This window comes from Etheostoma spectabile, chromosome 2 (assembly GCF_008692095.1).
Source record: "Etheostoma spectabile isolate EspeVRDwgs_2016 chromosome 2, UIUC_Espe_1.0, whole genome shotgun sequence".
Taxonomy (NCBI): Eukaryota; Metazoa; Chordata; class Actinopteri; order Perciformes; family Percidae; genus Etheostoma; species Etheostoma spectabile.
Genome location: NC_045734.1, coordinates 1,336,324 through 1,359,446, shown reverse-complemented (window position 1 = coordinate 1,359,446; position 23,123 = coordinate 1,336,324). Strand labels below are relative to the sequence as shown.

Below are 23,123 nucleotides of genomic sequence, written 5' to 3'. Positions count from 1 at the left end.
GGTGGTGTCCAGATAATGATGTGGGCTTTGTGGATCACTGGCAGTCTTTCTGGGGAAGACCTGGTCTGATTCGGAGAGACGGCATTCATCCCACTTGGGCTGGAGCAGCTCTCATTTCTAGAAACATTGACAAGTTTATTGGTGGACCTAATCCTTGACAATCCATAGTTGGGACCAGGAGGCAGAGTCCCAGTCTAACACACTTCTCTGCTCCTTTATTCCAGGTGTTACCTAGTAAAAATCCCATAGTGACGGTGTCTGCCCCCCGACCATTAAAATTATTTAAATCAAAGGTAAACAGAAGAGGAGCTGTGCATGAAAACCTCATAAAAATTAAAACCACAAGTGCAATAGTTCAAAAGAATAGGAGAATTAAATGTGGACTCTTAAACATCAGATCTCTCTCTTCTAAAGGTGTACTAGTAAATGAATTGATATCAGATTCTAATATTGATTTATTTTGTCTTACTGAAACCTGGCTGGGTAATGGAGAATATGTTAGTCTAAATGAATCCACCCCCCCCAGTCATATTAATACTCACATTCCTCGAGGCGCAGGCCGAGGAGGTGGAGTTGCAGCTATCTTTGATTCTAGTCTACTAATCAGCTCTAAACCTAAACTAAATTATAACTCATTTGAAAGTCTTGTTCTTAGTCTTTCACACCCAAGTTGGAAATCAATGCAACCAGTTCTATTTGTTATAGTGTACCGAGCACCTGGTCCATACTCTGAATTTTTATCCGAATTTGCAGAGTTTCTATCGAACTTAGTGCTAAAAACGGACAAAGTTATTATTGTAGGGGATTTTAATATTCATGTGGACGTTGAGAATGATAGCCTTAGCACTGCGTTTATCTCTCTATTAGATTCTATTGGCTTCTCTTTGGTTTGGCTGTCAACAGATATAGACAATTACGAGATTGTAAATTATTCAAAATCATTCCCTTATTTGGTCCTCAAGTATATAGTAAGTCTATTTAATTGATAAAATAAATTTACAATGTGGTTTTACGTCTGTAGCCTAGATTAAATTACGTCCCCCTTCCATTTAGCGCAGACGTTTTATTCCTTTCCCGTTTGTGTTGTATTTTCTTTTACCTTGTCCCCCTGTACTTGTGTAAAGCGTGAGGGGGTTTTCATGAAATGCGCTACATTAATCTAAGTTATTATTACGTAGGTTGCTACAACAATCTCTTAATGCTTTGCCTCATAACACAGTGAACGTGATAGCTGGTTTATCTCATGCTTTGGTGTGGTCACTTAAGTCTACATAATACATTTTGTAGAATGTCACCATTGCTCTACCTTACAAACTGAAACTTAAGTTTTTAAAACCTTATTCATGTGAAATTAGCAAATACAAAAATAATAATGAACTGAAAAGTTATAATTTATTTATATAAGTCTGTAAAAAAGACAGGCAATTCTCCTCGTGGGTGGTGTGTGTGTGTGTGTGGTGTGTGTGTGTGTGTGTGTGAGAGAGAGAGAGAGTGACAGTAAGCCAGCAAGCTTGTTTACGTTATGGCCGCAATCTGTTGTGGAGCTTTATAACTCCGAAAAGACAAGCACAGGTTCCAGTTAATCTTATAATGGATATTTGTGTTGAGTTATTTAAACAAACGATCGGGGAAACAAACGCCTCTCTCCAGTCTCCTGATGGAGCTCCAGCCAGCTCACAGCGGGTCTGTGAAGGTGGACCGGCCGGGCGGCCAGCCAGCGACCTGGCAGGCACCAGCTGGCTGTCACGTCACACTGTGGAGCTTTTAAACTCCAACAACGTCCAAGCAAATTTGCAATTAGACATCAATTTTCCTAAAGCTGCCCATATCCGAGCTCTACACAGTGGATTTCTCGCATCAAAAAGTTTCAGAAGTGAATTTAGTGATGAAACATTTCCAGTTCATGCATCCTGGTATTTTTGGTATACTGCAGATTTTGCTTTTGTTTGCATACAGCATACTACATTTTGGTCAAATTAGTAAGCAATGCAAGCATACAGTCCCTGACAAAAGTCTTGTCGCTTATCTATTTTGTAGAAACACCTGCTATTAACCTGACTTTTAATTAATCAATTGGTGTAAGAAATAGCTCATATGAAAAGGTAAAACCCTCCCAAATGATGTCCAATGCACTGAAATAAATTAGTTTCACTAAAAAAAGATTTATTATTTAAACAAGACAGAAAGGTCAAATTTTGGCAAGACAAAAGTCTTGTTGCCTATACATAAATTGAACAAATTTACTACAAATACTAAAATATGTCAGCAAATTAAATAGAGGTGCTGTGAGATTCAAATTTAATATCTTGTATGACTTCCATGAGCTTGAAGGACTGCATCCATGCGGTTTGGCAAGGATTCATACAATGTATTGATGAAGTCATCAGGAATAGCTAGGAAAGCAGTCTTGCATGCCTCTCAGAGTTCATCAATATTCTTTGGTTTGGTCTTCCATGCTTCCTCTTTCATCCTACCCCACATATGCTCAATGATGTTCATGTCTGGTGACTGGGCCGGCCTGGAGCATCTGGATCTTCTTCGCCTTAAGGAACTTTGAAGTGTAGATGGAAGTATGCGATGGAGCACCATCCTGCTGGAGAATTTGGCGTCTTTGATGGTTGGGAATATAAGAGGTAGCTAAGATTTCTTGGTATTTGAGACTATTGATGTTGCCTTCCACCCTTCAGATCTCTCGCACACCCCATGCTGGATGTAACCCCAGACCATGTTTTTTGCGCCACAAACTTCACTGTTTTCTGGGTGAATCTTGGATCCATGCGGGCTCCAGTAGGTCTCCTGCAATATTTGCGGCAACTGTGGTGTAATTCAACAGAAGATTAATCTGAAAAATCCACTTTCTTCCACTTCTCCAGCGTCCATCCTTTTAGCAGGCTGTGGGCCTTGGCAAATGCCACACGGTTTTTCAATTGTCTTTTGTTTAGTGCTGGCTTCTGGGCACTGATTCGACCATGGAGGCCATTTTGAGACAGAATCCAACAAACCGTTCTGGTTGACACAGGGACTTCAGGGGACCAGGTCTGGTGAAGCTCTGCTGCAGTGGAAAATGGGCTGGCCTTGGATTTTCGACCTAACCCTAACTCTAACCCCTAACCCTAACCCCCTAACCCCCCCTAACCCTAACCCAAACGGTCCTCTCGAGCAGTTGTCTTGAGTGGGTCTGCCTGACCTGGGCTTGTCAAAAACATCTCAAGTGTCTTCAAATGTTTGCTTAATCCTCTACTTGACGCTGAGACAGATTAAAGGTGTCTGCCACATCAGCGGTGGATCTGGTCTTCAGCCTCTTGATAATCAAAACTTTAGTCTCAGGGTGAATCTTAGGCATGTTTGCAGAGGTCTAGTTGCAGTTGATGTGAAGGTCTAGTGTACTGGGGTTGTTTTTATACACACCTGAGACCTAATTGGTCCATTATTAGTCACAGGTGAAGCTCATATGACAAGGCGACAACACTTATGTCTTTGCAAAAATTGACTCAATGGGCTTTACCAAGCTCTGAATGTTAGAATACTTTTTGACAGTTTCTTTTTGCACTGAAACATTATTACAGAAACTGTTGGGATTAAAATTAGCCGTTTCTTGTAAATAAATCTTGATTAGAAATATATTTCAGCGGCGCTTCAGGTCAATTTGTACACTAGCGACAAGACTTTTGTCAGGGACTGTAGTATGACTGTAGACTGTGACCTCAGACACCTGAGGAAATTCCTTCATTCATTAGATTGTGACAGGCAACATCACTGCCTGGTAAAGGTCGGCTGAACATACAACAGGCAAATACAATATTTTCCCCAGCTTGATTAAGCTGACATTTACAATTAAAACATTTGTAAATGTTAAGATGTGAGCATTTTTGCTCAAAACGGCTAAACCAAATTTGTGAGCAAAAAGATGCTAAAGAGATAGACAGATCTAAGGAGCGTAGTCAGCATAGATGGGTGATAATTACCTCCGTCAAGTAGGTTGTGTTTCCCGCTTGGTCATTCGATTCACAGGGTGGATAGCAAATGATTTTTCACTTTTGTTAACATTGTGAGATAGGGCATTCATGTAGCGTGGGAACAAATGGGGGGTCCTGTATTACATACAGACATTAGATATTTTTAATATTAAAATATTGTAGCGCTCCCTTTTCTAAACCAGGGTCCATTTTTATCAAGCCACTAAGAAATGTAGCTCAACGTGAATTCTTTCAGGAAGACCTAACTATGATGCCATCCTAATTCAATTCAGCTGTTATCCTAGTAAATGTACATTTTATCATGCGGTGTATAACTGTCACATATGTGATGAGGTAGGAAGGAGGACCCAAAAGCAGAGCAGAAGGGAGCTTCAAAAGGCTTTATTGAGAACAGTTAAACAAAAGACACGGAGCAAAAAAGCAACATCCAACATCCAAAACAGGCACAGGGGAATCCAAAATTATAAAAACGGGCACAGGGGAAGACTCACAGGCAGGCACTTGGAGATGACGTCAGGGACGAGACAGAAGGCTCTAACAAGAGACAAGGGGAGCACAAACATTTTATACACAAAGTAACGAGAAGCAGGTGACAAGAGGGCAGGGAATCAGGTGGAAAACATCAGGTAATCACAAGAGCAGGAACACACAGGAAGTAAATCTTGAGGCAAGATGAGACAAAAAACAGACTTCAAAATAAAACAGGAAACAGAACAAGCAGACACCCAGGGGAACACAAGACAAGACCAACAATTCAAGAATGGGGAGAAAACTAACACAAAAACACAAGGAGGCCAGAGAAAGGGAAGAAATAAACCCAAACAAAAACCCCAAACCACAACAACATATCTGCAACTAGTATCTCCTGATTGAAATGTATCCCAGTGTCAATCCTTTTAAGAAAACCCTCACTTAATCAATGCTCTACCTAACTCCAATCAGCTGTTGGAGGCGTTCACCTTCCTGCTAAACCACTCAGAATCGTTACACAATGGAAAGGGCCAATCACAGAGTCAAAACCCTGCTTTAAATAATGGTTTCTCTCTTTGCTATCAGCTGTCGTTGCAGGCAAAGAGTGCAACCCTCCACCCACCCTTCCACCTCCAGTCCTCTACTCCAGCCGACCGGTCCGGTGCCTCCTTCGGCCTGGTCTCCAGGCTCCTTCATCGCCACCACCGGTGTCTAGATTCTATCGGGGGGTCTGATGGTTCTCTACCCCTATATAAAGACCAACGAAGGATTCGTATAGCGATGGAGTCTAATCGCCAAAGACTTTGTACATTTTATTTGAGCTGCTATTTGCATTGTTATCTCCTGATTGAAATACTCACAAGAACACTGCTAAGAATTGAGTAAAAAAAAAAACTCTTGGCTCAATCCTGCACTTAGTTATTTATGAAGCATCTCGGTTGTAATTCAAGTGAAGTGTAGGACTACACTGTGTGCACAAATATTAGGCGAGTGAGTATTTTGACCTTATTGGAATTTGCATGCATATTTTCCAATTCAAAGCTACAGTATATAAAATTAAATGCTAATTTGATTTAAGCATTATCAGGGGATGTGTATTTGTTTAAAGAGGGAGGGTGTGGCCTAAAGTTATATATCAAGGTGTGTGTAATTAGGCAGCTTCTTTACCTCAGACAACATGGACTAAAAAAGAGATTTAACAGACTCTGAAAGTCAAAATTGTAAAATGGCTTTCAGAGGGAGGCAGCACTCTTGAAGCAGCAAAGATATTGAGGCGTGATCACCGAACGTTTTGTTGCAAATAGCAAACATTAAAAAAAGATGCAGATTAACTGCTAGAGACTAAGAAGAATTAAACGTAAAGTTACAAGGAACCCATCAACCTCCAATGCCGCCTTATTCCAGAAATGCAACCTATCCGGAGTGTCCAGAAGGACAAGGTGCTCAGTGCTCAGAGACAGGGGCCAAGTAAGAGGCTGAAACACGACCTCCACTCAACAAGACTCATAAGTTGAAACGTCAAGACTGGGCCAAGAATGTCTGAAGTCAGATTTTTCAAAGGTTTTATGGACAGATGAAATGAGAGTGACTCTTGATGGACCAGATGGATGGGCCCGTGCCTTGATCTCTAATGGGCACAGAGCTCCACTTTGAGTCAGACCCTAGCAAGGTGGAGGTTGGGTACTGGTATGGGCGGCTTTTATTAGCTGGTTGGACCTTTTCCGGTTGAAGATGGACTTAAAATCTACTCCCAAAACTACTGAACTACAGAAAAAAGTCTATATCCTTCAAGAAGGCCATGGTTTTTATGCACGACAATGCTCCATCACATGCACTCAAATGCGTGGCTAGCCAGCAAAGGCCTTGAAGAAGAAGAATAATGACATGGCACCCTTCCTCACCTGACCTAAACCCCTTTGAAACCTTCTGAAATGTGAGATTTACACTGAGGGAAGACAATAAACCTCTTTGAACAGCATTTGGGAGGCTGTGGTTGCTGCTGCACAAAAAGTTGATCAACATATCAAGAAACTAACATATTCAATGGATGGAAGGCTCATGACAGTTATTGAAAAGAAGGGTGGCTATATCGGTCACTGAATATTTCTTGAAATGTCAATAGTAAGTTTTATTCTTACTCTAAAAAATTAAAATGATGGAGATGGGAAAGTTTTAACTCACTTTTCCTTTTTTAAATATTCAGATGAAGTTTAACATTTGATTGACTGAGAGCAATGTATTTGTTACAGTACCAGAAATCCTCAGCAAGACAACTTGCATAATTTTGCACGGTGTATATCTTAGATTCAAGCCACTTGTTTACCACCAACAGGATTTTGAATGATGACATAGGCATGGACCACTCACTGAATAGATGATCTTATTTAAGAATATTCTTAGATAAATTCACATGGAATGGTGAATTTCCTAACCGGAGTTCACTTTCTACACACCTTTGACAATAAAGAATCATTAAAGGTGCCCTGCCTCACAAAACCGTTTTTACTTGCATGTTTTGAAATCTGTGAGTTCCATGATATACACATTGGAAAGTTCAAGCTCTTTATTGTCCTTGTGTAGCACATTTTTTTGTGACAGCCCAAGGGTGCACTAAAAGTGATAAAATACATGTACGATTGTTATGATCTCAGGGATGGAGGACCGAGATCCAGAGATGAGCAGGCCGGCGGAAAAGGTTTCAAAAAAGGGTTTATTATCACAAAAGGCAAAACAGAGTCCAAGCAAAAAGACGAAATATGAGGAACAGGGAAAAAACTAAAACTAAAGCACAGAGGCTGGCAAAACCTCAAAGGAAGGACCACTCAAGGGGAGAAAAACACACGGGGAGAAGAACTCACGGAGAAGGTAGTGGCAGGGAAGACATCCTGGGGAGAAAATGGGCAGGACAACTGGAGACGCCGACAGAAACACTGGTACGCACGTGTAGACCACACTAGGCCAAGTAAGGCAAACGGATCTGACAAAAGACAAGCGAGGCACAGACATTAAATGCACAAGGTAACAAGAGGCAGGTGACAAGAGGGCAGGTAAGCAGGTGGAAAACATCAGGTAATCACAAGAGCGGGAAGACACAGGAAGTAGAACTAAAAGCAGGACGAGACAAAAAACAGACTTCAAAATAAAACAGGAAACAGAACATGCAGACACTCAGGGGAACACAAGACGAGACCAACAACATCAGACCGGGGAGAAACAAGACACTAACACAAGACCCGGGAGGAAACACAAAGAAGGAATGGAAAACAGGATGAAAAAAATGAAACCATAACAATAGTAGTGGAACATTTAAAATAAATATAAATAAATCTGATAATACTAAAATAGATTTCTTTAGAATAACATATTATAATAAATAACAACATAAGATAATACTATTATACATTTTTGCTATTAACTGACCTGCCTATATACTATAGCCTAGATATTTTTGATTAACTGTTCCTTGTCAAAGGTTTCATAAACTTTCTTCCTCTCCTGAAAGATTTGCACACGTCTCGTCTCCTCAGTGCATACATGCAGTACTTGAGACCTCTGGAGTTTAAATAACTGGTGGGGTAAGAGTGATTCTTAGCTTGAAGAAATTTGATACTTGAGTTTGAAAGCAGCAGTACATTTCATGAACTTCAGACTAATCGGCTGAACCAGGAGCAACAACTTCCCCCAATGAAGTCCCCAAGAGTCTCTCCCATGTTAGTCCTGCAGCGTCACTACAATATCGATTAGTGCAGCTTTAAAATACTCAATTAAACTGGCACAGTGGTCGTAAGAGATTCAGTCCAATATCAGTTATGATGGCCAACACAAAAATATGATCATTCCAACAATTGTGATGGTGGTCCCTGCTTCAAGCTGTGATAATTTTACTCAGATGTCCTCTGCTTTTTAAATTTCTATTATTACAGTATTACAGATGAATCCCGCTAGCTATTACACTGCTACATTTGATATTCCACAAAGGTAAAAGCACTGCAATGTCAAGCTACACGGCCATTTCCTATGAGCTGTGCAGGAAGTGTTTAAACATGAACCTGTAGATACTAACACAGTAGACACAGGGTTGGAAATACCAGCGAGCTTGAGATGTCATAAAATAACTTGTCAAATAATTAGTTTCATCTAATTGGCAAAAGCTCAGCGTAGCAGCCTGTGCTCTGCATAAAAGGTTACAGAGGCCAATTAGAGGGTTCAGCACGGCTGCAGAGATAGACAAGGCAGATATATCAGATGCACAGAGTCTAGCATCAATATGATTACTCTATCTTGATAATAATTTAGATATTTGGATTAGCACTACCCATTAAAATAACCCATTAAAAGATAAGTCTAAGGGAATTTGAGGCATTTGCTAAGTTTGATTACTTTTAAGAAGGCTAAATGGATTGAAACTTATTAAAGTCTTTAATCAAAAGTACTTCATAAAGCAGATTAACTATCTGGAATTGAAAAAAAAAACCACTTTCACTGTGTTGCTTTAGCCAGCAGATAACAATCATCTTTTCATTTTTGACTGACATATGAAATATGATAATTTGGCTCCTATTCAAACAAGGATGATGCACTAAGTGAAGCTGTCAGAAGGCGCCTCTCCTCAGCAACACTAGTCAGAGTCCTTTTGCCACATCCTGACAGTTCTAAGACTCTTTGTTGAATTGTGAACCCCCGATGTATTGCGACAGCATCTGTGCTTTCATTTTCAATTTTACCGGCTCCAAAGGCCCATATGGAGACTGTCTGAAGCTATTGTGTCACTCTGTATGCAGATCTTACAGCTTGGGTTTCATCCTTGCACCTAGATACTTGGCTACAGATGCATGAGCCATTTATTTTGAAATCTTTTTTTTTTATCCGATGTGGTAAAAGATTGGCTGTGGCTCTACTTTGTGTTATCGACATGCTCAAGTCAGTGCAGCAAGGGTTGTTTTCTAATACTCCCATTCAGCTGGGCCATTGGAGTTAAACACTGCAAGACCTGCTTTGAGGGTTTATTTATCCCCCCATAAACTTTGAGTAGATGCAGCAACAACAATCAAGTTAAAGTAGAATCTGGCTTATTTAGGAGTATGCACCTCTACAGGGTGAAAGCCTTTGTAATAAGGTTACACCCACAAGTGCATCCTCTGCATAGCAATACTTGAGAGACACCCAGTTCAATTATGTTTAACACTGTGTTTGTCAAAAACCTTTTAACATTGCTGTGTGAATCTATATTTCTTTAGTGGGTGAAATGGATTGGAATGGTTGGATGTTTACAACAGACTGAGTTACCCGTCACCTTCATTCTCCTCCAAATTAATTTTGCTATTTGGAGGTTTTATTATAACATGTTAGATGTATGTTAGCATTATCCCTGTGCTCCAAGATCTAACTAATTACTTGGTTAGATGACATTTATCACAACTGGTAGAACCAATATCTGGAGGTACGGGAATACAAATATTAATACAACTTTTCACTTAAATCCTTGTTGTTCTATTGCTTCTGGTACAATGAAGCTGTATTTTGTATTATATATATAATGTGTGTCAGTTCCACATCATCTCTGATCTACTGCACTTTTAAAATCTCTTATGAGTTGTGCAAGGTATTTACATCATTTTGACATCATTTCTCAACCTACGTAGGTCTCTTATATTTGTCTTCAGTCACTACCTGAGGCTGAGATACGTTCAAGGTTCACTTACCTGCTTTTTCTTGAGCTTTTTAGCCATATCACATTGACTTCATCAGCAGATGCAGAAGCATCAATAACATAATTTACGGCAACAATTGATCAAAGTGCTATGTGAAAGGTACAAATACACATGTATTCAGGCAGACAGTTTGAGAACAACCTCAACATTAAAGCATGTAAACGTGTTTTTACATACAAGTATGAACCTAAAACTGAGCAGAATATGGGACCTTTATTGCTCAGTAGAAATTCTTACCCCCACTTTCCAACGGATGCGTAACGGCTACGGATCGGCTGCAACAAACCATTGATCATCGATCAAACCATCTGACCTGAGGAACCATGCAGTGGTGATCACTGTCATTGTCGGTTTCCCCTTTGATACAGTCAAGTTAATTATATCCATGTCAGATCAGACTTGAAAAAAAAAAACTTGAAATGTTATTGGTCAGTTTATTTTGTCCTGTCTTGAGACTTCAAGTAACCCTGGTTAATGGCCCAGATCTGAGAATTTAAGTGATGTGATTTTTGTATACATCATTCAGAATGTAACTCCTCTAGTCAAATGGACTTTTATTGTTGATAGGTCTAAATGGTTACTGAAAGAAATAAATGAATTGAATTGAATAAATTTGGTTATAGGAGCCTCACAATGTGGCATCTTAAATGGCAGACACCTGGTTGAGGCAGTGAATGGAAAAAGACAGTTGGTGTTTCCATTTCTTGATTGTGTAAGTTATAAACTCCATAGGATTGGGTCCAATCTAGTCTGTTCACCTAGTGATTTTTTTTTTTTTTTTCAAAGGATGTTTATTTGCTTTTTGATGAAACTGATTTACATAAATAACTAACACTGTGAGAAGAGTGCAGATGCTGGGTGCTACAGAATTACATGAAAGAATAATGATGAAAGACATCAAGCCCTAATGAGGCATCTGGAATTGCATATAAAAAGGCAACCTGGTGTATTCCTTCACTCCCTGGGAAATTGGTACTTGTCCTTGTGCCTTGCTGACAGGATGGGTGCTGTGATTTGGTTGCCAAATGAGATGGTTTCTTTCTTTCTTTGAGCTGTATTTGAAATGTTGCCTATAAAATCTTGAAGTTTTCAATGACAATTATAGAAAACTCATCAAGCAGCATCTAGTCTGAATCATTGACAGTTCATTTAACAGATAATGTCCCTCACTGCTTTCTTTGTGAACAACAAACAGAACCCTGGAGCAAGTAAGTAATGTTACACACTGAAAATGGCAAGTTTTTAAGAAAATTTGGATTGTGCATACTATGCATACTTCAAACCTATTTTTATTATGTTGGATCCCAGTGTTTAACCAAATTAAAAAAAATGGTATTGTGCAACATGTTAGGCCCATTACTGGAAAACCAACATGAAATTGTTGGTTAACAAATCTTTGCCACCTACCTACAACATGTGCTTAATTGGCCCGCTAGTGGGTCAAGTGGAATCAAAGAGGCCTACAGAACCTTTAACTAAGCAAGAAAAAAAAATCCCTTGTGTTGTCTTCCCTATGACCATGAAAACACAATTTTTCCCCTTATCTCAATGTTTTTGTTGGTTTTTACTAAGTTTTTTTATGAAGTTTTTGTATTTTTTTTTCATCGATTTTGACGCTTTTTCCAAACAAATGTACCTCTATTTCAACTTCCTTTATTTCAGATATTAAAAAAAACATTAAACAAGTCAACTTTGACCCGAAGACAACATGAGGGTTAAGTTGCAGTAAATTGCTACATCACAAAATAGTGTAATTTACAAAATAGTTCAACACTTAGAGATACTGTATGCTGATACACTGGTCCAATAGTCACTCACTTTTAGCTCTGTTTTTGGTCTCAACCAGCTCGTAAGAAAAATAGCTGGCTCTTTTTAGCTGCTAAATGCTGCAATTAGTTCACCAGTCACTAAATGTGTCGGTCTGCTGTTTGGTACTAAGTAGGTAGCGTGCAGGGGGTTCAATGTGCTTTTTCTCTGAAAACAGCTGTCTGCTGCGCGAGTACAGGACAGGTAAACAATAAGCTAAAACTCAATATAAAGCTCTGTAAAGCTGAGGGGAGCTGCAGATTCAGTTGATAATTATCTGTGGTTTTTATCTTTTTTTTTAAAATATTGATTTTAGCTGCTGCCGCTTTAGGATTTTTTTATTTGCTATAAAATCTAGTATACAAATTGGTGAAGTTAAATATCTTCCTTAATGGTGTCAAGTGTCTCGATAACCTCTTGAGTTTCTCTTGATCACCTTCATAGTACATTCTGTCCTCATTAATACTTCCTTCGGAGCACGTTGCCATAAATACACCACCATAAAAAAACTGAGAAATACATTGATGTGAGGGATATTTTAACAAAATGTCTTTTTAAATTGCGTTAATTTAAAATTAATTGTCCTTGTGAGTTCTCCCTTTGGTTGTACTGATAAGAAAGGAACAAGGCCCGAATTGGTAATTTATGTCAGTACTTGAACGATGCTGCTGGGTCAGCATTCCCATTTCCATTTCATCAATAGGGTGCCTCACATATTTCACTAGGTGATTTTTTCATTAAGATGTGAATGGGCTGCAGCTTTCAGGAGCTAAGCACCTACTTCAAAGCATCTGGAGACACATATCAAGATGAACAGCTGAGATAAACATAATACATCCCGAGCTGTTTTAGTTGCACTGGGAGGGAGGCAACACTCGAGAAAAAGCAGTTTGGTGCAATAATTTCTCCGCCTGGTTACCTGCAGACTGCTAAACAGAGCCGAGGCTTTAAAGCTCCTTCACTCTCACTTTCTCTGCACCCATGGGAATAGACAAGAACATTTATTAAGTTCATTTTGGAACATTTATGATTTATAACCTGCTCACTATTGTCACTTATTTGTCCTTTTAATAACAAAAGACTCATCAAGGTTCAGTGGAGAAACTCTCAGTGGATATTTCTCTTACTCTTCCTCACCTTTTTAAATGACTATGGATTCTTGGTCATTTCATTAACCTCCATTAACATACCAGGAGAATTCTTAATGGGACTGGAATTACTCCCAATAACTCATGGCAGGTCACTCTACTCTAAGGAGATAGCAAATCACCATTTTTAATATCTACCAAGTCAGGGCGAATGTTTGGTGTTCCCAACAATTAAGTGCATCATGAATCTTCTACCAAACAGCATTTAATTATACTGTTCATCATCTAGGCAAATAAAATGACTCCCGTTGTAACAGAAAAGGCGCAATAAAGTTTGTTTACACAGCAAGGGGCACACAAATCGCACGTCCATTTGCTTCTTGAGCAATACTTTCAGCTTTCAGAGTGCACAGCAGATGGGATGTTGATTCTGAGTTCTCCGCTTGGGTCATGTGGAAAACTGCTGTGTTTTCTTTTAGGGTTAAATGATCTATTAAGACCACACTGAAATACCATTCTCAGTACTGCAGAAATTAGCTGAAAAGATGAGTTAAAAGGTGCACTCCACCAAATGTTCATGTCAAAATCAATTTACTAGTCACGGTGAGAACTACTTGGCTCCTTCTAGGGACTAAAAGCCAGGATGTTTTTGGCGTCTGCCCATTCTTTTAATCATTTTCTGGCAAGTCCCCCAACTTAATAAATTTAAAATAAAATATTAAACCTGCTGAGGTTTTATTCTTTTAAACTTGCATCAACTGATTTATTTGGCAACTTGGGAGACACAAGCTAAATACAATATTGATGTTTCATCACCACTGAAGCTATGATGCGCTGAAGAAGGTCTGTGGAGGCAGAAAGTTAAGATACATAATGACAGTTAATATGGTGAACATTAGTAAACAGTTACCTATTTACACAACCAGCAGACAGGCAGCTACATTATCATTCATGTAGATTCCTGTTTCCATTCATGTGTTAAGTCCAATATTGAGTTTTATTTCAGCTCACTTTTGGTCTCCACCAACTCCTAAAAGAAAATAAGTCTCTTTGGCTGCCAAATGCTACATTGTGTTCACCAGATAGTTACCAGATAGTAACTTTGTCTATTAGCTGAGAGTAAGGTACATCAGAGCTATTTAGCTGAAAACAGATGCATGCTAAACGAGGTGTGCATGAATAGTTGCAGGCCATTAAACCAAAATACAGAGCTAAAAGATTCTTGCAGCTTTAACATTGCTGTTAGGCCTGCTGCTCCTAGGTAGCGTCGCGGTCTCTCCCTCCCTCTGTCTGTCCTAATTGCAGGAGTGGAGTCTGGTGTGTGGGAGTCAGGGTTCCAGATGCCTCTCATCTACCACAATCAACCTCTGCTTCTTATACCTGGTCATTCCTTCACTTTGTGTCAGATCACAGTCAAGACTGCCATAGTTACCATGGACCACCAACTGCGGCCATGACTGACAGCTGAAATTTTACATTTGAAATTTATATATGCGTTTGCAATATAATAGAATGTAGTTTATATAAGCAGAACCACAAAACCTGTTGACTTCAGGCCAGTCTCCACCCATTATGACATTTTCCAGGTGTAGTGCAGGGAAATATGATCTGCCGTGAGTATTTTATTTTGAAAATAAAACTTTTGTTTTGTTTCTGTGCTCGACTTCCTGTCCTGCACTATCTGCCGTGTGCTGAATTGCTGCAGAGCTCTCCGGTGTCCGGCAAAAATAGAAGCTCTGCGTATCTGCTCCGGAGGGATCGTTGGAGCTGGGACGGAGTCGGAACGCAGCCGTTCTGCAGTCCGTGGAAATACACACTTTGACTTTAACGGAAACCTATTGACTCCGCCGCTCTTCCGGAGCGGATCCACAGCCGTTCTGCAGTTGGTGGCAATCGGGGGTTAGTCCTGCTCCTGCCAAGCCTTTATCTATTTGTTTAGTCTACTTTTATGTTTGCCTGTCCTGATCCCTTCTCTTGTGCCTCCTGCTGCCATTGGAACCTGACTTGTGCTACCGCTCCACTCCTGCCATAGACGGATCTCTCCTCTCTCTCTCTCTCTCTCTTCTCTCTCTCTCTTCTTTCTCTCTCTCTCTCTCTCTCTCTCTCTCTCTCTCTCTCTCTCTCTCTCTCTCTCTCTCTCTCTCTCTGACCCGCTCTTTCCGGAATTCATCTGACCTGTTCTCCACCCTGGAAACCTTGACTTTAGTACTTTGAATAAAACCTGTTTATTAATACTCTGTGAATCTGTATGTATTTGCAACTTTAATGTTTGAAGTTTCATTTGGATAGATTTTATATGACATCATTCGCAAGACCTACATCAAATATCCCGAGACCTTTCTCCAATGCCGGTTTTGGCACGGACTGTATCTGGCCTGCAATCTGAAGTATTTTATTGCATTGTACAGTACTTCATAACTTGGTTTTAAAAGGGCTTTACAAATAAAGCTATTATAACTGAGTGATTTGTTTTTTACCAAGAAACCAGCTGAGTCAAACTGATAACAACCTTAACCCTTTGGGAACCAAACTACCAGTTTGTGCATGCCCACCTGCCAGGCAAGATTTGGCGAGGTTTTGGCAGTCTGGACCTGGGTAAATTTGGGCTGACAGCCAGCTCCAGTGCACTTGCGATGATACTGGCACGTCATTTATCACACGTCTGGGTTAAATCCAGTAATATGGCATTCAGGATTTAGGTCACTGTTGGGCCCAGCCATTTTGGCAGCAAGGGGGCTTAAATAGTCTAGTTGTTTAATTTGAGAACAGACAAGACAGGAGGTGCAAATTGTCCATAAAATCAAATTAATGGTGTTTGGCGCTAAGGACTTTGACAGAAATTAACTGTTACACATCTGGCCAAATCACTTCACCAGGACCTAATTTATACATTTATTACAATAATGTACAATTATTCACTTCATGTCTTGCCTTTGTCATTCATTTCATAGCATGTTGAATAGATGTACAAGAGAAATAGACATTTAATGCATAGCCCAATCAATTAGGCCTATACATGAGCAGGTGGCATTGAAACAACACATATAAATGAATACAGAACATGTCAAACACATTGGCAGTGGAGCTTACTGTAAATAGAGAGAGCTTTGGAATGTGAGCATAGCTGTAGGGAAAGATGATGATGCGATGTAAACAGGCACATTTCTTTCAGGGAATTCAGTGAATGTTAGAGCAGGATGTCACTAGAAAATTAGGACAAGACCTTTCTTGCAAATGAGAGAACTGGCAGGAAGTTGGGATTTATGGTAGTGTCTGGGGCTATATGAACTGTAATATACGGTTCACTTGGTGATCCTGTTCTTGTTTTCTGAAATGACTTTTAACCCTTGTGTTGTCTTCCCGTCAACCATGAAAATAAACCTTTTGTTCACTTTTTTTTTTTGCTTTTTCAGACATTTCTGTCACAAGCTCAATGTTGTGGGTGCTTTTTTGATGTTATATCCAAAGTTTTTTAATATTGAAATTTTCAGCGCTTATTACGGCCTATTTTTTTAGAAAATAAAAATAAAAAAATGAACAGAAAACCGGTCAAATTTGACCCAAGGACATACTGTTGATCTACTAATAGGGTCTCTTCACCATGTGACAAGATTCCTGCCCATTGGGATGCAGTTTTGCCGGAGCTTCCATCACAGATGTATCTTCCAAAGCTAGAATTTTAGACCCCTCCATCGTCCTGTCTCTCCCCCAGGGTACAACCTGGCCAGGCTCAAAAGTGTGACAGCTGGAGGTGTGCATGGGCTCCAGTCAAACCCTTGGAAGCTGTTGATCACAAAAACAACTTGTGCAGCTGTGTGGTGGGAGCTACTGGTGACTACAAAGTTGTTGTGTGGTTTTGTTTATTAATTTATATTTTTACATTTGATCTGGCTTTGGTACAGTATTGATTTCAAAAGTTAATTTGTTGGTTGATGCACTGGACTCTGCATTTTATTGTGTTTCACAGTGAACTGTGCATAGTCACTAACAGCTGGTCATCCCAGTTTAGGCTGACAGATGATGTCTGGCAGATAATGATTGTTCTGGATGTTCTGTTGTAGCAGCTTTGGACTTTTTTGAGCTCCAAGGGTGGACTATTATAATGAGCACATTTACATAAGATGATGCTAGATTATTAGTTTGGCTATTACCAGATCAAGCCATTCTCAAAAGATTTGAGACTGAGAGTTGGTCTCCAGAGTCAGCTCTGTATTTGCACTGCAAGAGGCGGGACCAACGGGCATAGTTCAAATGAATCTGTACGCAACTGGATAGTCCTTCAACCAATCAGACTAACGATCCGGGTGACGAAGAAGCGGCATCAACGGGTTTGCTGAGCTTTGGTAGCGTTTGGTGGCCGCTATGTTGAATGTAAACAAGCTTGGTCGCTTCTCTATCGTCTTGAATTGAATTAACTTATCTTTTTCGTTTATCTTACTGTCCCTCATTAATTGCAACTTAAGTTTTTATACTCAGTGTGAAAAAGTGAGTTTAGCATGGTACAACGTAATCAAATGTAACGTTTTGACAGAAGTATCATCACAGGACAGGTGCCATTTACACGTAAAGCAAATTGTTGGCTTCCCAGGTACCTTTTTAAATGTATTTTTCTTTACTCAATGCATCAGCACTGATCCTCAAAATTGTTTCACCAAACCATTATACATAGAGTGATTAAAAATACAACAGTTGAAATCAAAGTACTTTTCTTTTAAACCGGGGTATTAGTCAATTCTTCTTACAAAATCCTTGATTTCCCAGGGGTAAAGGTTTAGGTAAGAGCAACTGAAGGTGAGCAGTGTGCTTTGTACATCCTTTAAATTCTTTTGAAATCATGTGTACTTAAATTACCATACAACATCACATGAATGGGAAACTGAAGCAGCACAATGTGGTGTGAGTAGTTTACCATGATATGGCCTTGGAGCCTTGGCTATGGAGCCCCAGAGGTGACATGGAGGGGGAAAAAAACATTAACAAAAAACATGTACTGGGGACAAATACTTTTGCGAGAACTTGACTTTGTTTAGCAAAATATTGAGTTTCATTTGTGAGATCTCGCAAATAAAACAATAAGGCTAACCTAGCTAGCTAGTGGCGCACCAGCTAATATCACACCATGATTAAATCTTCTTGATTGTCTAAATAATCCAACATTTCTTTTGATAAGCATTACTAATTAATACATGCCAAAGTGAAGTGTTATAATGGACATTGTTGTTGACTGTTGATGTCAACAGTGCTAATTTGTGTGGTCATAGCAACATGCTCGTTCATGAGCTTTTTTGTTGTGTCGCTTACAAGTATTTCTAGCTAGTTCATTCTCTTAATACAGCCATAGTATAGCTAGCTAGCTAATTGGCGAACTCATAAACTCACCGTTTCATTTTATTAAATCAATGATAAACAATGTGTTTTCATTGTGATCCTTTACATGGGTATCAAAATAAACATGTATTTAGACAACCAAGGTGATGTAATCATGTCATGCTACGAGCTAGATACTAGCTAGCTAATAAGGTTAGCCTGCAGTCATTGCCATCAACAATCAACAACAATGTCCATTATAAAACTTCACTTTGGCATGTATTAATTAGTAATGCTTATCAAAATAAATGTTAGATGTATTTAGACAACCAAGGAGATGTAATTATGTTGCTCCCCAGTATCTCTTATTTCTGAGACTCAAGAAGGTCCACCTGTCTCCTCAGGTCCACCTGTATCCTGGTGAATTTCTACCGCTGCACTATAAGGACCATCCTCACCAACTGTGTCACAGTATGGTATGGCAACAGCTCTGTCCATGACTGGAAAACACTGCAGAGGGTGGTGCCCAAAGACTGTTCCCACCCCAACCACAGACTGCTCACTCCACTCCCCCCCCGGGAGGCGTTTCAGGTCTCTCCGCACCCAAACCAGCCAGTTCAGAGGAAGCTTCTTTCCTGAGGGTGACACCCTACTGAACTCTAGCTATGCATCCTTGTTACAGTTAAAAAGATTGTATTCCCACAGTGAAAATGAGACAATTTACCCTACAACTTTCTTTTTTTTATTCTACCTGTGAATCTAAGGCTTTAAAGCAATTCCAAGCACACTATACTTTATTTATTTTGGGAAGAAGCACCAGGGTGTGGCGTCTCGATTCAAGTTAGTTAAATCGGTCAATCCCACCGTCATCATCAAGGACCCCAACCAACTCTCATTGAGCTTTTGCTGGCCCATGGTGCGCCTGAACATGGTAGCATGGTTGACTAAACACACAGTAAAAAATGAGTAGAGATTTTCGATCAGATCAAAAAAACGACTGACTTTGAGAATGGCCTTGCAGGTGTGGCCAACAACCAGGTTTAGGTCATGTGCATAACACATAGACAGTAGGGGTGGGAATTACCAGAAGCCTCCCAATGTGATATCATCAAGCTACTTATGCCACAAAACAATATTATTGCAATTTTAAACATATTGCAATAGTCTGTGATATATTGCAATTTATAACCTTCTAAACCATAGCAAGAATCTCTCCGTTATGTGGCCTTCTGGTGGAACATCACACACACAAACATTGAGCTGTTCTGTGTTCACATCCTCGGCTTTCTCTGCCATTACTGCATCCATTTTTGATTCTTTGACTTCTTGAATTCTCTGAGCTGTGACCTCTGTAGAGCAACATCCAATTATTTCCATTTCAGTAAAAGGCAAGAGGTATGTAGAATTGGCAGGAGCTTTGTATCTCTACAAAAAAAGGGTCAAATTGTTTCAGCAGGTGCATACATTCACGGAAGTTCCCTTGGTTTCATCTCACTGTGGCCACGAAAAGAAAATCCCGTTTGGCCAGAAAGGCAGTAACTGAAGCAATGTGAGAAAGATACTGCCATTTTTCACTCATCTCAGCTACATCACCATGGACCTTGGTCGCTTTATAGCTCATCCATGACACCATAGCGTCCTTGTGCATTGAGGTGTTCTCTTGTGTCCCGGCTTCCTAAATTTGGCTCTTCTGTCTTGGGTCACTCTCTCTCTTTACTCTGAACATTCTGTAGTGAACAAAAAAGATATCAGTGAAGTGGTGTTTGTTGTTCAAGATTACTGACCATTTCCGATCTGAATGGCAATGATTATTATATCAAGAACATCGACTAATCTCTTCCCCTTCTGTTTACTTCTGTCATCTGACCAGTACCTATTTTCTCACTACTCTCAACATACTTTTCTTATTTTTTGGGGCTGCCCAAAAAAGTGATGAATGTCACTGCCTCCCTTCCTCTTGCTCACGACACTTACTGTGAATGAAAGTTAACTGTAATAGAACTGCTTGCAATTCAATCAAACAAACAACACACTTTATGTACTATAAAATGATACTTTTTCCTCGACAGTATGATTACTAGCTCCGCCCCTAGTTTGATTCACCCATTTGTTTTCAGATCGCCCTTTTTCCAGTACTTAATGTGTACTCAATTCTGCTGCTTATGGTCTTCGGCTAAACTGCTTATTGAATTAACTTTATAAAACAAATGAAAGGAAATATTTTCCAACATTTGAACATTGAATTGAATATGAAAGCACTAAAAAAATATTTGCAACCTTTAGCAATGTGGTTATTGCATAAGTTGATATCTATCTGCTCAAAAATGTAGCTTATGTACATCCACAAAATGTAGCAGGCTATTTTTAACATAGCACCATGTTACCAGCTCAGCTAATGTAATCCAAACATGCCCAATACCAGTTAACTTGATAATGTTAAACCTCATGGCATGGAACAAGTGGAGTCATGTTTTCAGAGATAAGCAAGGTGTGCTGTCATGATGTTTTGAGCAAGTTATACATGTTTAGTTGACCAATAAGATTGCCCGGTCGGATCAATATTGTTGTAAAATAGGTCATATTAGCTGGCCTGCTATGGCTTGTGTCGTTGCACTTCCTTTATCTTTGGCTTTGTTAGCAAAGTTGTAATGTCCCTTAAGATCCAGCATACAGTCAAACATAACTCATCCAACTGTAGTTAAACAATGTTCTCTCTAAGGTCACCTGATAAAATGGTGATTCAACTGTAAACTCATTTGAAATGCAGTTTTCTCAGACTTTAATTGTTAAAAAAAATACATTACTCATGGATCCTGTTAACGCTTGCATTATGCTTTTACACATCTCTTTCATCTAGAGATTGTTTTTAACTTCAAACACGCCTAATTTGAAGCTCATTAACAGCACAATGCAACAGCTACTACACTGTATTGCTTTTGTCAACTTCTCTTCTAAAGATGCACACACATAGAGAGAGTTATGTGGGACAAAGAAGCGGCATGTTGCCTGGAATGCCCCTTGTACAACCTCTTGAAATACAAATTACCTCTCATCTAATTTTAACTGTGCTGTTTTAATCTGCAAGAAAGAAACAGCGGAAAACTAGCCAGTATTTTAGAAACTTTCATAGCAATGGATAATGTGCATTATAGCCAGGCAGAGGGGAGAAGGCATCATGCAAATGTTATTATTATTATTATTTTTTTTTTATTATTATTGTTATTAGGCAAGATCCAAAAAGTTTTGTTTTGACAACTTGTAAATTAATGTTAACTTGTTAATAGCCTTGCATGCCAGACCTTATTCTACAGTGCCGCTGAGTAGAGCCCTACGCAGCAACTATTATATAGCTTTTTCAGGTTCATATTTGTATTTTGTGTTGAGAATATGTTGACATGCTTTAATGTTCAATAACACTATCTTTCTTGCCCATGATGGCAGCGCCTGTCTCTCTCCATGTCCTCGGGTCAAATTGACCCGTTTTCCTATATCAATGTTCTTTTTAATTACCCAAAATAACATGATTGATTCCACACAACGCTCTTTGACAAGTACAAATCTCTACTTTCATTAATTTCGTGGTGTCTCCTTCAATTTGTTGCGTTTGAAAAACAAATTGAAGTGGTTTTGAAATAGTATTGAGTGAAAGACATATTCCAGTCTTTGATTACCAATCAACATACATTCCTTTAATTTTAGTCTAAATAATTCAAAATTTCTGCTTTCTTTTAGGTATAATGTCCTATAAAGTAGGTTTATTGACCATAAACTCCAAAATTAACTGTAAAACTAAAGTTAATAAGTTAGCGTTACGTAGTGTTGAAAACGTTAAAAAAAGTGACAAAAACATAACGAAAAAGTTAAAAAAAATTAAAAAACAAACAAGAAAAAAGTCAACAAAAGTGTTGATTTTCAATTTTGACGGGAAGACAACACAAGGTTTAAGCCCCCCCTCTAGAAAAAGCCCAGTCTGCTTTGACTGGCCGGTGTGTTTCTGCAACTCCGATTCTCCTGGAATCTCCTCTCAGCTGGAGATACTGCCACGGAGTACATAGCACGACTTTGTACCGTGAAAAATCACAAATAAAAGTTTCCAAACCAAATTCTATACAACCAGACATGCCCCAGCAGTAATGTGACCCAAAATTGGGCGTAAGATCACAGCTATCTGGCGTTAGCATGCACGAAGCAGCACTTGTGGAAACTACACCAAGATGCAAGAGACAATTTCTCACGTTGAGCACACAAATGCGTGGCCCGTTTCTTCAACAGGAAAAACCATAATCACAGAATAATTCTGAATTTTTCAGAGTTTGTCACTTTTTTTTGACGTTTGTAACATTACATAATACTAACTTATTAACTGTAGTTTTACAGTTATTTTTGGAATTTATGGTCAATAAACCTCATTTATAGGAAATTATCCCTAATGTTTAAGTTAGAAAAGCAGAAATTAGGGATTATTTAGAATAAAATTAAAGGAATGGATGTTGATGAATAATCCCAGACTGGAATATGTCAACTTTTAGTCAGTACTGTTGTAGCTCTCTTCACGACAACACAGACACAGGTTGGTTCTTTTGAACGGGCGTTTATTGCTTGCTTCTTTCTTTCTTTGGGCAATGCATCCACTTCACGCCGTGAGAACTATATGAATGAACATAGTAAGCACGTAAAATAAATTAAACATTACATCGTTAAACAAAGGTACAAATTGTGCTTGCAGCAAATATAGAAGTGCACATGTAAGACAAAATACCTCG

At 39.2% G+C, this 23,123-nt stretch overlaps 1 long non-coding RNA gene across 1 annotated transcript; it reads right to left on the bottom strand.

Annotated features, from left to right (window-relative positions):
• Positions 1–1,509: 1,509 nt before the first annotated feature.
• Positions 1,510–22,776, bottom strand: LOC116694874 (uncharacterized). Its single transcript, XR_004333299.1, has 4 exons — positions 22,766–22,776; positions 15,289–15,297; positions 13,515–13,516; positions 1,510–1,644 (listed from the first exon to the last, which is right to left on the bottom strand). It is a non-coding gene; the product is annotated as an uncharacterized LOC116694874 (long non-coding RNA).
• Positions 22,777–23,123: the final 347 nt, after the last annotated feature.